General features: G+C 42.2%; 1 long non-coding RNA gene across 1 annotated transcript; it reads left to right on the top strand.

The window, feature by feature from the left end:
• Positions 1 to 220: 220 nt before the first annotated feature.
• On the top strand, positions 221 to 6,553 carry LOC125454382 (uncharacterized). Its single transcript, XR_007247976.1, has 3 exons — positions 221 to 330; positions 4,576 to 4,749; positions 5,891 to 6,553. It is a non-coding gene; the product is annotated as an uncharacterized LOC125454382 (long non-coding RNA).
• Positions 6,554 to 12,767: the final 6,214 nt, after the last annotated feature.

Below are 12,767 nucleotides of genomic sequence, written 5' to 3'. Positions count from 1 at the left end.
CCAGCGATGCAGCATTGTAGTAGGGATGAATAAATGTGTGATCAGCAAGATAAAAACCTACCTGTTTTCCTCCTCCACTGTTCAATATTAAATTTGATGCTAAATATAATGCTCTCACGACAGCCCTGGCTGTGATCCACATTCTCGACACAGACCAGGGATCTTTCCTGTGGAGTGCAGGATGTAAGATTTAGAGATAGTTACCATGATACTGAAGGATCATGGTTACAAGGAAACAGAGAGAGACAGACTGCGATCTGGGAGTGGAGGAGGCCATCTCCACAAATGGAATTTGAAAGGACATTGCAAGAAAATTGCTGAGACAGTGAAGTAAATGTCTTTTGAGTGGTTTCTGGAAAATAGATTATGTTTTCACCACCCACTGGCAGCATATATTTGTAAAGAATTACAGTGCTCACATATTATAGTTACACAAGTAAATATTAACAAATCTATGCTTTTCGGGTGGAGACTGGAATTTAGTTTTATGATGACAGTGATGTTACTAGCGATGTGGGGATAAAAGCAAGACCAGTGATTTACCGAGCTTGAATAATTAAAATGTACTTTTACCAGTGTTTTGAGAATTCAAATTCATGAGGTAGCACATCGTTCAGCTAAAACTATAATTAAGCAACTCTCATAAAAATTGTTTTAATCACATGTAATATTTTTCTTTATCAATCAAGAGTCTGTTTTTAAATATTGGATCTTCGGTTTAATAATATTTGATGAATTCTGAATGGCATTTTAGTGCTTACTATTTATTGGCAGTTATTTATATGATTATCTTTCAAACATATGACAAGAGTGGGCTATTTATCTCTCAGTCTGTAATGCAAATCATGGCTGATGCTGAACCTCATGCCCATTTACATGAGTTGGAACCATAGTAATTGATGTTGTTACCTAACAAAAGCCTGATCAGTCTCAGTGTTGAACATTTCATTTGACCCAGCAGAAGAGTTCCAGATTTCCTCCCCCTTTAGCATGAAATATTACTCCTCATATCGCTGCTAAGTGGCCTATTTCTGGGGTATCCTCCCCAACATTAGAATTTTGTGAATTATTTTAACCCCATCAATTAGTTCATCTGTCGATCTATTAATCTCAAGAGTCAAATGTATAATCGGTCCGCATAAACTAACTCTTCATGCACACGTGATCATTCTGGTCCTTGTAAATATATGTAAATCATATTGTTGCTTTAAGATGTGTATCTTGTCCTTTTTTTTGAAGACAGGTTTTAAGGCAGAGGTATAGAGCAGTCTACAAGGACCATGAGAGTAAATAGCTTGTGAGGCTTTGAGTTTTTTTTTAAAGTTTGAACAGTAGATGCTACCTGAATGGGTGTGGCAAAGCTCTCACAGAACAAGGACTTCCAGTTTTTAGTTATTAGTTTCCAGCAGTTGCTCTTGGGAGCCTTGAAGAAGCAGAAGCTATTTTGTCTCTGTCTCTCAGTTAGAGCCAAAAGCTGGGGGTTGTCTTTCTGCTACAGAAGTTGCTTGTGAGGCTATCTGTTTTCGGGATGCGTCTTTTGCCAATGATGTATTAATAGGATGTTGTAATATTGGAATATTTAATTAGTAATAGTTACTGTATGTATTATTCCATGAAGTTCTTCCAATTCCTTCTTTTTTGTTGTTGTATTTTAACTATAGTGGATGAATAAATTGTGTTTTGTTTCAAATTCGGTAGTTTGACCAATCAAATTGCATCTGAAATGCAACACCTTATATTTATCTTTAAAATTAAAAAAAATTTAAGATCTAGACTATCTTCCAAATATTTTGAGGGAGTTTGGCCTGGTCCATAACAATGTACTTTCCTATCATGTTCTGGACTACTATTGCAAGATCTCCCTACCCCACCCCCAATAATCAAAGTTTCTCTCAGCAATTTGTGAATTTCTTGGGATCATGCTCATTTCTAAGTCTACTTTCAGAACACATACTATGTTTTTGGGTTTTCTGCATCTTAGTTTTGCCAGTCATGGACCTTACCTTTCCTCTGAACCTTCCACATTCTGCTAATGATTTTGTTGGCTAGTGGTTTTCCCTGTTGTCTCCTAATGGTGGCATCCTTTCATTCACTAGTTTCTCTTGGTATGTGTGTGACTCTAGTTCTAACTTTTGGCAGTTAACTTCGGAGCCAATAACCTGAAGGTAATCTTTGTATTATGTGCATAATCAGTCTGCCCTTTGTTCGTCACAATCTGTCTTTCACAACTGTCCCACATATTGTAAAACACAATTGTCCAACATATTGCAAAACGCATCATATCTCTGAGGTTTCTATTATGAAAATTGATTCCTTAACTATGCAATCAGTGCCGATTAAAGTCAAGGAACGATTTGATAATCATTTTGTAAAATTGTTTTTTTTTCATCACTGCCTACAACCTATCCAGATCTTTCCATTCACTCTGACCTTCTTGTTTGTAATGTACCATGACACCTGGTATAAAATTTCTGATGACCTTATGAGCTTAATGCTTGTTGAATTTTCTCCGAAATCTCAATCTTAACTAATGTTCTTTACCCAATATGCAGAGGATTCAAGTGCATTGGAAAAGGTAAAGCTGATTGTAATCCCTTTATAAACTGGGAAGCAATCACTTATTACCAAAGTATTTTGGATTTCTCCCAAAACACATTTCTTTATAGACTGTGGCCCACACCATATGCAGTGAGTTCTCCACTGGACTGCCCATTCTAGGGCAGATGTGAATTTGCAATTTGGGTGGTCCACTTAGATTTTGTAAAGCAACTAATCTAATGTTGCAGAGATAATGGGAACTGCAGATGCTGGAGAATTCCAAGATAATAAAATGTGAGGCTGAATGAACACAGCAGGCCAAGCAGCATCTCAGGAGCACAAAAGCTGACGTTTCGGGCCTAGACCCTTCATCAGAGAGGGGGATGGGGAGAGGGAACTGGAATAAATAGGGAGAGAGGGGGAGGCGGACCGAAGATGGAGAGTAGAGAAGCTAGGTGGAGAGAGTGTAGGTGGGGAGGTAGGGAGGGGATAGGTCAGTCCAGGGAAGACGGACAGGTCAAGGAGGTGGGATGAGGTTAGTAGGTAGCTGGGGGTGCGGCTTGGGGTGGGAGGAAGGGATGGGTGAGAGGAAGAACCGGTTAGGGAGGCAGAGACAGGTTGGACTGGTTTTGGGATGCAGTGGGTGGGGGGGGAAGAGCTGGGCTGGTTGTGTGGTGCAGTGGGGGGAGGGGACGAACTGGGCTGTTTTAGGGATGCAGTAGGGGAAGGGGAGATTTTGAAACTGGTGAAGTCCACATTGATACCATATGGCTGCAGGGTTCCCAGGCGGAATATGAGTTGCTGTTCCTGCAACCTTCGGGTGGCATCATTGTGGCAGTGCAGGAGGCCCATGTTGCGACAAACAACTGCACCTCCCAGTCGCAAACCATTTCCACTCCCCCTCCCATTCTCTTGATGACATGTCCATCATGGGCCTCCTGCACTGCCACAATGATGCCACCCGAAGGTTGCAGGAACAGCAACTCATATTCCGCCTGGGAACCCTGCAGCCATTTGTTATCAATGTGGACTTCACCAGTTTCAAAATCTCCCCTTCCCCTACTGCATCCCTAAAACAGCCCAGTTCGTCCCCTCCCCCCACTGCACCACACAACCAGCCCAGCTCTTCCCCCCCACCCACTGCATCCCAAAACCAGTCCAACCTGTCTCTGCCTCCCTAACCGGTTCTTCCTCTCACCCATCCCTTCCTCCCACCCCAAGCCGCACCCCCAGCTACCTACTAACCTCATCCCACCTCCTTGACCTGTCCGTCTTCCCTGGACTGACCTATCCCCTCCCTACCTCCCCACCTACACTCTCTCCACCTATCTTCTCTACTCTCCATCTTCGGTCCGCCTCCCCCTCTCTCCCTATTTATTCCAGTTCCCTCTCCCCATCCCCCTCTCTGATGAAGGGTCTAGGCCCGAAACATCAGCTTTTGTGCTCCTGAGATGCTGCTTGGCCTGCTGTGTTCATCCAGCCTCACATTTTATAATCTAATGTTGCATTATTTTTTCCACAAACTCCATTATGAAAGGTGCTTTCTGTTATCATGTACATTACTACAATGTTCATATTTTCACACATTTTTAAAATTCATTGTTGGCAAAAGGGCATTTCACTAGCCACTGTATCTGTGCTGATTTGCTGCTATCTGTTGACCACACCTATTTCTCCAGTGTGTTGCTATGGTCACAGCATCCCTGAATCGTATAGAACACTCCAAATCCTTAACAACACTTTTGTCCTTATTATTGAAAAAACTTGCATAACATTTAACTAATCCACAGCACATACTTCTGACATGTATCCACCATCCAACAAAATGCAATTGAAGGTATCTGTGACAAGAACATTCACTGTGGACTGAAACTTCTTGTGACCAGTATAATTCCTTCAGCCTGATCAGTTCTAATTATGTTCTGCTTCTGAAACCTCTGCATGATGCACCATTTGGAAAATCTTTGTATTATGTTTATGTGCATTGTTAAATGCTACTTTAGAGTCACATCCAAAACATTTTCTTTATTCACTTAGGGGATGTGGGTGTCTCTGGCCAGGACTACATTTGTGTCCATCCCTAGTGGCCCTTGAGGAGGTGGTAATGAGCTGCCTTCTTGAAATGCTGCAGTCCATGTGGCGAAGGTACACCTGCTGTTTTGGAGATGAAATGACTGACCTGCAACAAACACAACTATCTTTTTGAGCCAGGTATGACTCCAACCAGTGGAGTGTTTTCTCCTGATTCCCTTTAACTCGGATTTTATTTAGTTTCCTTGATGGTAAACTGAGCCAACTATGGCCTTGATGTCAAATGCAGTCACTCTCTCCTCACCTTGAAATCAGCTCTTTTGTCCAAGGTTTCTGTTGACCCAAGGATGTATTGAGGTCTGGAGCTGAGTAACACTGGCAGGACCAAACTGCGCAATATGGTGAGATTTCTGCTAAGCAAGTGTTGCTTGATAACCCTTATGATTACATCTTCCACTGCTTTAGTGATCACCGTGAGTAGACTGTTGGGGCAATAATTGGTTGGGTTGGATTTGTCCTTTCTTGTGTGTACAGGACATACCTGGGCAACTTTCCAATTGTCGCCAGTGTTGTAGGTGTACTAGAATAGCTTGGCTAAGGGAACAGCAAGTTCTGGAACACAAGTTTTCAGTACTATTGTCAGAATGTTGTCAGGGCCCACAGCCTTTGCAGTATCCAATGTGCCCAGCTATCTCTTGATATTGCATGGAGTGAATCAAATTGGCTAAAGATTGGTATCTGTAATGCTGGGGACCTCTGCAGGTGGCTGAGACGGATCATCCATTCGGCACTTCTGACTAACGACCACTGCAAATGCTTCAGCCTTATCTTTTGCGCTGATAAGCTGGACACTTCCATCATTGAAGATGTGGATATTTTTGCAGCCTCTTCCTCAGGTAAGCTGTTTAATTATCCACCACTACTCGTGACTGGAAGTGACAGTACTGCAGAGCTTAGATCGGATCCATTGATTGAGAAATCACTTAGCCCTGTCTATTACCTGTTGCTTATGCTAGTTGGTACACAAGTAGCCTTACCAGGTCGATACCTCATTTTTTGGTAGGACTGGTGCTGCTCCTGGCATGCCCTCCTGCACTCTCCATTGAACCAGGGTTAATCCCCTGGCTTGATAGGAATGGTTGAGTGGGGAATGTACCAGGCTATGAGGTTGCAGATTATGCTGGAGTACAATTGTAGACCAGACATCAAACAATGGCAAGGCAGAATACAGGAAAGAGATGGAGTGTTTGGTGGCATAGTGTAGAGATAAAAATCTTTCCTTCAATGTCGGCAAAACTAAAGATATGATCATTGACTTTAGGAAGCAAGGAGGAGGACACAGCCCTTTCAATGGAGCCAAGGTGGAGATGGCGGACAGCATCCAGTTCCTGGGAGCGATGATCACCGACAATCTGTCCTGGACCACCCATGTTGATGGAATGGTCATGAAGGCACAACAACACCTCTTCTTCCTCAGGAGGCTGGCAAAATTTAAAACATCCATAAAGACTCTCACCAACTTTTACAGATGCACCGTTGAAAATTTCCTATCTAGGTGCATCATTGCTTGGTACAGCAACTGCTCTGCCCAGAACTGTAAGAAACTATAGAGTTGTGAACACAGCCCAGTCCATCACACAACCTTCCATCCATTGACTCCATCTATGCTTCTTAACGCCTCAGGAAGGCAGCCAACACCATTAAAAGACCCTTCCCACCCTTGTTACTAAAACGCTTCCAACTCCTTCCATCAGGCAAAAAATACAAAAACTTAATCACAGGTACCAACAGGTTCAAGAACAGCTTCTACCCCACTGTTATTAGACTTCGGTATGGACCTCTCAAATTGCAAATCTAATACTGATCTTGCTGTTTGTGCACTTTCTTTACAGCTGTAACTTTGTTTTCCTCATTATGTTCTATCATCCTGTGATTTTTGTATAGTATGACCTGCCCAAACTATATGCAAATCAAAACTTTTCACTGTGCCTCAATATATATGGCAATAAAAAATAAAATAAAATAAAATAAAATCAATTCTGCTGCTGTTGATGGCCCACAGTGCCTCGTAGATGGCCAGTCTTGAATTACTAGACCTGTTTAAAGTCTAGCCCATTTAGCACAGTGACAGTGCCAACAACACAAATGAGGGTATTCTCAATGTGAAGGCAGGACTTTTTCCGCAGAAGGATGGCACAGTAGTTACTCTTACCAATGCTGTCATGGACAGAAGTGTCTGGTACAGGCAGATTTGTGAGGATGAGGTTAAGCATATTTCTATTTTCCTTCTTGTTAGTTTTGTCATCACTTGCCACAGACCCAGTCAAGCAGCAATGTCCTTTAGGACTCAACCAATTCTATCAGCAGTGGTCTTGCCAAGGCATTCTGGTGGTGGACATTGAAGTCACCCAGCCAGAGTACATTCTGCATCTTGGTCACCCTCAGTGTTTCCTCCTCGAGGTGTTCATCATGGAAGTGTATTGATTCATCAGCTAAGTGAGGATGATATGCAGTGATAAGCAGGATGTTTCCTACCCAGTGTTTAACCTGATACCATTAAATTTTATGGACGTTGGAGTTAATGTTGAGGATTCCTAGGGAATCTCCTCCTGACTGTATATCACTGTCCTGATAATTCTGCTGGTCAAACAGAACATATCTAGGATTGGTGTTGGTGGTGTCTGGGTAATTGCCTGTAAGGTGTACTTCTGTGACCATGACTCTGTCAGGCTGTTGTTCGACTCAGTTCAATTTTGGCACCTTCCACTGGATGTTGGTAAGGAGGATTTTGCAGGGTTAACATGAGCATGTTCACTATTGGGGCCTAGGTCAATGCCAGGTGGTCTGTTAATTTTCATTCAGTTTTTGAGACTCTCTGGAAATTGATAAAGCTGAATTGCAGTTTCAGAAGGCAGTTAAGAGTCAACCTGTGGGTCTGGAATTATATATACAAGTTTCCTTCCTTATAGGGCATTAGAGGATTAGGTGGGTATTTTAAGGCAACATTGTTTTCTTTGTCATCATTAGATCAGATTGTTATTGAATTCAAATTCCACCAAATTTAGGGTGGTACGGTGGCTCAGTGGTTAGCATTGCTGCCTCACAGTGCCAAACACCTAGGTTGACTCCACCCTCAGGTGACTGTGTGTAGTTTGCACATTCTGTCCTCATCTGTCCGGGTTTCATCCAAATACTCCAGTTTCCTCTCACTGTCCAAAGATATGCAGGTTAAATGGCTAAGTTGCCCATAGTATCCAGCGGTGTGCAAGCTAAGTGGATTAGATATGGGAAATGCAGGGTTACAGGGACATGATAGGAGGTTTGGATCTGGGTGGGGTGCTCTTTGGAAGATTGGTGTTCACTCACTGGGTTGAATGGCCTGCTTGCACGCTGTTGGGGCTTTATGATTCAACATCTGTCCTGTTTGGATTCAAAGCCATGTCCCCAGAGCATTAACAGAAAGTACTGGAGAATCTCAGTGGGTCTTGCATCATCTGTAGAGAGAAAAGCAGAGTTGATGTTTTGAGTCAAGGTCAGAATTGGAACATAACCTGGGTCCCTGACTTACCTGACTAGTGGTAATACCACCATGTCATCATGTTCCCCACTTGTTGAACATTCTCCAAGTATTCAATAATTCATCCTTCTGATGTCCATTTTAAGTGTCTCTGTTTAGTTTAGTTTCTTCTTTTATATCAGCATTTGTACCCCTTACCTAGTAGGTCTTGAAATGCCCCTCAAATTGAAATTTTCATTTTTTTATGTTATCGTTATATATTCCATTTTGCCATGAAAGTTGCTGGAAATGAACATCTTCCCGGGAATTATTTTAATGCCTCTGACATCTGTTACAAAGATATGTTTCTTTCTGACATCTCCAGTTAGTACACTGTCTCTGTCCAAATTTCACACCTAATCACAATCCAACAATTTAAAGATGAGAATTGAACTAGAATCTTTTGTACATACACATGAACATATAGTTCCTAAGTAATATTGGGAACACATTAGTATATTCAATAGTTAGATTTCCCTGTAAATTGTAGTGAAGAATTTTGTATGTTGGCAAGCCAGATTCTCTTAACTATGAATGCCAACTAATTTCCATGTATAGATTCTGCAGTTACATTTTCCTTAAGTGAGGTTTGTTGAATATTGTCTGAAAGAGTCTGAAAGGGTTAATATTTTATGTAGTGCAGTAAGCATCATACTGTAGGATAATGTCACAGGCATTTGGTTAGAATAAAGAAGGAGCTAATATGAGACAGGTCTGGGGCTAGTTAGCTCCTCAGAGTCATATTTATGTAATCTGTAAATACTTCCCGTAAAACAATATAAGCTTGTATTGTTTACTTGACAAAACTCTCTAATTAGAACATTATGCCATTTTAAGCACGAACAAACCCATTCATAAACAAAGTTCAAATACTTTGGAATTTAGTAGTGAAAATGAATTGCTCCTGGAAGGTATTAAAAATCTACTTCAATACTAAATAGAATATAGTGTCTAGTTTCCCTTTATCATCAAAGTATTCCACTTACCAGGGACCTACATTCATATGGCGTGCTGTGCTTTCAAATCCATACTTCCTCTTTGTATTAGTTTCTCTAGTGTTAGGCGTCTGCTGTTAACTCTAAGCATTTTTCAAATGCTTATGATTCATTTAAGATAAGAGATGTTCTCTCCTTGCAACTAAATGGATCTCTCCTTGAAGTCAACTTTAAGGTCAGACAGTATTCTGAATTCTTAGCTGGTAAGGCTTCACTCTGTCATGCACTTTATACACTCCCATTCTGAGATAATTTCAGTTATGTTTAAGATGCAATTATTTATTGGCTTCAAGATCCAACTGGAGGGTCTATATGCCCGTTTAGTTTTGCAATCATACGCTTTTTTTAAAAATCCTGATTACCATTTAAAAATAACTGCAGCCCACTTGAAATCTTGGATGTCTAAAAATTAGAGAATGCAGCTAAAGTACCAAGTAATTTTCTCTTAAAGATTTAACTTCTTCAACTGGTCTCCAGGCAGCAGCCAAAGCTAGGCTCTATATATGCTAGAATTACACTCTGGTTAATCAGTGTTGGGGAATGATGCTGTTGGACATTATTGCAAGGATAATGTGCTTGATCAAATTCACTGAGCTTTACTCACCCAGGAGTTCATTATTGATGATAGGGAATTTGATTGCGTAACTCTATTTTCTCCTGGCATTGCAAACATGGAACTAAAAACTCATGAGGTCCCCAGCAGTTCCAGAGGGCCACCAATAACCAGTGGGGTACATTCAATTTCCAGCCATACAGAGCTGTTTTTGACATTTGATTCCTGCCTAGCTTGTAGCCTGACTGTGCTAGTCATGCGACAGGTCAACATGTTCTTGTATATAAACTAAGTTAAAAGAAAAATGCATTAACGAAAAGCAAAACTGTTGGTGAAAGACTACAGACTCTTGTGTGTCTGAGGTGTGTGTGTGTGTGTGTGTGTGTGTGTGTGTGTGTGTGTGGGAGAAGAGGGAGAGGGATGGGGGAGAGGGGGTAAGTAGTAGGGAGAGGGAGGGGGAGAGGTGCGTAGGTAGGAGGGGAGTGGTTAAATTGCAGCAAACAGGAGACCATTACATTCAAAAAGTGATTCTGACATCCAGGTTACAGCTAAACAAAGATACTACCCCCGTCACATTTCAAATTCAGATGTAAAGGATTTCTCAGCAGTGGCAGTTACACCGATGGGCCCTATACTACTACCACATTAGCGGTCTTATGAACCATTTTGTGAAACCTACTGTTGCCTTTTTGGGGCAGGGGAAGTATCACAATTAATCCTGAATTAGAATTGAAACAGGGGAATAATGTAGTGATTATTTCTAAAATACTATTTTTACAGAATTTACTAGGCAACACCTCAATGCTGTGCATGCCAGAAATCTTGAACTTTAAAATATTTCCTTCTTTCTTCTTAGGCTCTCACTAAGTTCCCATAATCGACATAGTTTCCAAGACAGTGGTTATGTCTTGTGGTTCCCAAAAGTTTGAAACAATCACACTTCTAAAATCAAATGCTGGAGTTTCATCAAGTATATTAGTCAGATCCTGCCATGTGCACCAGACTGTTACACTGTTCCTTGCTTCACAAGCTGTAGCACAGTAGTCAGTGATGTGGCACTTCTATGAGCAATTCTCACTGCTGGCCACCATGATTTATGAGGCTATCTGCATTATTATTGTGATAGGTTTTCACTTGGTCTGGTGTGGTAGAGGAAAACCACTTGCCGGTCAAATGCAAAGAGTCTCTTGCCTTTAACAAGATGTACTTTATTGCCCGTAAGCATCAAAATACAAGTTACACTGATAGGGTAAAATTGTTGCAGGATCTATGAGGAAGGCCTGGATGGTAGGTCTAACTCCTTTGTAACCCTAAACTGTTTTCCTGCCAGCTCCTTATGACATTGCCCTGCATGGCTCGGTGTTATAGATGGTCTTCAGTATAAACCTTCCAGATGATTACCCACTTACAAAAAATATCCCTCAAATTTTCTTTCACGTTAAGCATGTAAATACATTTACTACTACTTTGCCTCCCTGCCACAAGCCTCTGACTTCACACATTCAGGCTATCTGCAGGGTTCACTACCCAGGAACAGGAAAAGACAATTCAGCCCATTCAATAAAACCATTGCTGATTATGTAACTCATTGCCACTTCACCATCAAACTCTATACCCCAAAGTCATTTGTCTCCAGAAATGTATCAATTCTGTTATGAACGTGCTCAATGATTGAGCTTCCATGACCTTCTGGGGTAGAGAATTCCAAAGATTCAACACTGTCTGAATAAAGAAATTCAATCTTAAATCCTGAGATTATGACCCCTGGTGCCAGACTCACCACCAGGGGGAAACATCAGGTCACCCAGTTACAGAATGGATATTATTAAGCTGGAGAGAGTTCAGAAGAGATTGGCCATGAGGCTTTTGGATATGGAAAGTTTGAGTTATAAAGAAAGGCTGGATAGGCTGAGAGATTTTCCACCGGAGCATAACAGGTTGAGATGTGACTGTATAGAAGTTTATAAAATCATGAGGGTTACAGGTAGGGTTAATATGGGTCTCAGGAGGGGGAAGGGAATGAAAAAATAAACGGGGGTGTGGGGCTGGGGGCTGGCTGTAGGTGAGATGGAGATAGGTGGATGCAGGCTGGGGTTATTGTGGTTGGTCAATGAGGAGGGTGGATCAGAAAGGTGAGTAGGAAGGTGGACAGGTTGAGGATGGAGAGATTTTGAAGCTGGTGATGCAGGTAGGGGGTTATTGTGGTTGGCAGTGGGAAAGGTGGAGTGTTTAGGGGGCCGGTTTTTGGATCATCTGTGGTTTGCACGCACCAACCAACCCAAGCTTCCAGTTGCCATCTACTTTAACTCCCCCTATCATTTTAGATTAGATTAGGTTCCCTACTGTGTGGAAACAGGCCCTTCGGCCCAACAAGTCCACACCACCCTTTTGGAGCATCCCACCCAGACCCATCCCCCTATAATCCACATATCCCTGAACACTATGAGAAATTTAGCATGGCCAATCCACCTAGCCTGCACATCTTTGGACCGTGGGAGGAAACCGGAGCACCCGGAGGAAACCCACGCAGACATGGGGAGAATGTGCAAACTCCGCACAGACAGTTGCCCGAGGCTGGATTCAAACCTTGGTCCCTGGGGGTGTGAGGCTGCAGTGCTGACCACTGAGCCACCGTACCACCATTTTCCTGGCGATATGTCTATCCTTGGCTTGCTTCATTGTCAGAGTGAGGCCAAATGTAAACTGGAGGAATAATACTTCATATTTCACCTTGGGAGCTTACAGCCCAGTGGCCTGAATATTGACTTCATCAGGTTCAAAATCTCTCCACCCCCAACCTGTCCATCTTCCTACTCACCTATCCACTTCACCACTCCTGCTGAGAAATCACCATAATCCCTTATCTGCATTCACCTATCTCCATCCTACCTACCCTCCCCCAATCCATGCACACCCCCAACCAAACCCCCAAACACCCCCCACTCTGCTTTTATTTCTGGGCTCCCCTCCACCTCACCAGTCCTGATGAAGGATTTCAGGCCAAAACATCGACTTTCCTGCTCCTCCAAAGCTGACTGACCTGCTGTGCTTTTCCAGCTCCATAATTATTGACTCTAGCTTCCAGCATCTGTGA

Source organism: Stegostoma tigrinum, chromosome 7, assembly GCF_030684315.1.
Source record: "Stegostoma tigrinum isolate sSteTig4 chromosome 7, sSteTig4.hap1, whole genome shotgun sequence".
Classification (NCBI taxonomy): Eukaryota; Metazoa; Chordata; class Chondrichthyes; order Orectolobiformes; family Stegostomatidae; genus Stegostoma; species Stegostoma tigrinum.
Note: the sequence above shows the minus strand (reverse complement) of the source record. Positions and strands in the feature narration are given on the sequence as shown.